The following is a 3,478-nucleotide window of genomic DNA, read 5'->3' as shown; positions in this document are numbered from 1 at the left end:
CCATAGTGGGCTGGGCCCTCCTACATAAATCATTAATTTAAAAAAATGCCTATAGACATGCCCAAAGGACAATCTAATGGAGGAAATTCCTTGGTTTTGATTCCTTCTTAGATATGTCTAGGTTTATATCAAGTTGATAAAACTAACCACAGAAATAAAATGAAATTTCAATTTATCCAGAAAAATAACAATGAAACCATCAGAATCTATGGAATAAGACCAAGATGGAGCTAAAAAATGCTTCTAAAGGTATATAGAAAATACTGGCTCCAGCAACTTGGGAAAGAATAACACCAGTAGGATTTTGGCTCTGTTACTGACTTTTCTAGGAATGCACAACCATGTAAATCAAAAGAGTATACCTCTTTCTCCCGCCAGAACTTAAGGAAGCTTTTTGCCCTTCTGAAGCATAATGTGACACTAGCAAATCCCACGGTGGCTTTTGAGTCTCCAGTGTAGCACGTCTGTGCACTCTTGCTGTGGCGTGTGCAGCAAATGCACACACTGGATCACCGTTGCCTTCCAGGAAAGCCAGTTTTGAACATTTATGAATCAAAATATATGGTTTTTATTTTAATGGATTTCCCTCTGTTTCTCCCTTCCATGAGAGTGGTGTAGGAGGCACCCTTGAGAGTTGGTCTGTGAGGCCCCAGAGGCCCCCCAAACAATGGAGGCTTTTTTTGGTCCTCTTGGTTGCCCACCAGAACTGAAGGATGGGATTGTGTTGTACCTCAGTTGTAAGATGCTGAGCAAACAAGCTGGAACTGAGCTGGCAGCTTTCCCCTTGCTGGCTAGCTTTTCAAGTGCTGGAAGGTGTTGTGTAGGCTGATGGGGCTTACCCAGTCATAAACCCTGTGAGCCACAAAAATCAACCTACGGAGCAAGATGTGCCAACCTATGGAACATCGGCACAATTGTCGAGGTGACCAGTTACCTTCTGATTAGATTTGAGGGCCATTCCACAGGAGGGAGCCCATTCCCTGTACTGTAAGTCCAGTTAACAACCTGCTCAAGAGAAGACCCTACGGTTGTTGTTTAACTACATTGACACACCATCAAGCTACATTCTAAACACCTGTGCTTATTATACTCCTACACAAAAGCTGCTGAACCAAAGAAGACTCTCTTTGAAGTAAATGTTGATGAATGCAGAGATTCATGGCTGCCCAAGCTGCTTAGCGTAACTGATGATTGAGAGCTCCCTGCTCAAAGGGTCAGGGAACATTGTGGGGTGGCAGGGAGGGTATTAGAGGCAGAAGGTAGAATGAAGGGCTGAAAAAATACTATCCTCTCGACTAGACACAGTCATTTCAATCATGAACTCACAACACTTGGGCCATACAAGATTGGGCTTGTGAACAATCAGTCAGTCATGGGTGGATGAAGGACCCACTGGATACTTCCCCTTATGGCTGAATTATTAGCTATGCATAGATTCTGGGAGAGAGTGAGTCATGCTCTTCAGTGTGTACCACTGCTGAGCCCACACATATAGCATGAATCTTAAAAGGTCTTATTAATTAAAAACAAACCCGGAGCCAGGTATTGGGGTGAACGCTGAAAGATCAGAGAAACAGAACCAGCCACAGCCACCTCACCTTGCTAGTTCCTCAGCTGATCTTGTTTCCTCAGACTGAAAGCCTCTGAATGGATCTCAGCTGAACTGCTGCTAAAAGCTAAAAGCATAAAAAGGCTCTAGTTCTTGGTCCTCACACCTTTCTGCTTCCTGCCATCACTTCTTGGGATTAAAGGAGTATGTCACCGTGCCTGGCTGTTCCCAGTGTGGCTTTGAACTCACCGAGAGAGATCCAGATGGATCTCTGCCTCTGGAATGCTAAGATTAAAGGTGTGTGTGCTACCATTTTCTGGCCTCTATGTCTATCTAGTGGCTGTTCTGTTCTCTGACTCCAGATGTTTATTAGGATGCACAATATATTGGGGGACACAATGTCACCACAGACAGGCCCCAACAGATAGCTCTAAATCCATGGTAACACAGATGGCCCCGGGTTAACTCAGTGATTCACAAATGGAAAAAAAAATGAATATGACAAAGATTTGTAGGAAAGAAAGGGAGGTAGTAGGAGATGGAAGAGGGTTGAGGATGAGAGTGGTTAGTAATTTCATACATGTGTGAAATTATTTTCAAAATTTAAAAAATAGAATGAAAAATATACAAACTATAGCAAAGCATCCCTTTAATTCTGTTAATACTGTATTTTATGTGGTAACTGTCACCAGAGAGGCTATGAATAGGCTGTGAAGGACAAAATAAATCTAATAAGATTGAAGAAAATAATGGACATTGTTTAATGGATAAAATTTAAAAGGATGTAGAGACATGGAGAGTAATAGATTTGAGGGATTCCATGTCCATCTGTTCTGATTTCCCTTAAGGAGAAAAGTTAAGCTACACTCAGGTAACATTCCAATGAACCACCTCCCTAAACTGAAATTTTTGGCATAAAATTTCCACCTGGTACCCTGTAATGATGCTGCAAGATGCAATGCTTCTTAAAACACATGATACGGGGAAGAAAGAAGAAGGGGGGTGGTGGGAGGAAAGAGAGAGGAGAAAGAAACATCCAGAATAAGGAATTTATCCATGCATGAGGGCACAGCCTCATGGCTTTGACACTTGTAAAAGCCCCGCCCCACAGCAGTCTCAACTACCACCCCAGCCCAACACAACAGCAATAACCCTTCCCAAGCTTTCAGAAGGAACATTCACACTGAAACGTATTGGGTACGTATATATTCTTTAACTCTGAATCCTCACATCCAGTGGAGTCAAATTCACTCCTTGATAAACCCTCACATGCAAACAAGGTACCCAACCCATGTCAGTCACTCTGTTTCAGAAGTGCCTCTTACTCCTGTTACTAGTTAATGTCTTCTATAGCTATTCCAATTGGGTATGTTTTGATTCTCCCCACCCCTGCATCCCTCTTCTGTGGCCTCGCCAAGTGTCACACCCTCACTATTTCCTGCTTGTTATGATTTTTCTAAAACATAAATTCAATTATGCCACTCTCTTGCTTAAATTCCCCAAAGTCTTGATAATAGTGAATGGGCAAAGATTTAAGCATGCACTTCACAAAAGAAAATCCACAAATGTGTCCTAAGTACACAGGAAGACATTCAGCTTTGTCAGCCAACAGGGAAATGCAAATTGAAACTACACAGAGACACCACTGTACACACGTGCTGGCTAAGAGTGCAGACTGACCTTCAGCAAGGATGTGAAGCAATTAGAATCCTCACTGTTGGATGGAAGGAAAGGGGAGCGGGACAGCAATTCCCCTGGTTGTTCAGTGCCATGCCGTGCATCCCTTCCATTCCTACATATTTACTAGAGAGATGTGGAAGCATCTGGTCATGAAAAGACTTCTACGCCAATATTTGTCTTAGTACTATTTGTAGTCCAAATTGAAGTCAACCTAAGTGTCTATAAATTATAATGTCCACTTAGTGGAGT

Source organism: Peromyscus eremicus, chromosome 5, assembly GCF_949786415.1.
Source record: "Peromyscus eremicus chromosome 5, PerEre_H2_v1, whole genome shotgun sequence".
Classification (NCBI taxonomy): domain Eukaryota; kingdom Metazoa; phylum Chordata; class Mammalia; order Rodentia; family Cricetidae; genus Peromyscus; species Peromyscus eremicus.
Note: the sequence above shows the minus strand (reverse complement) of the source record.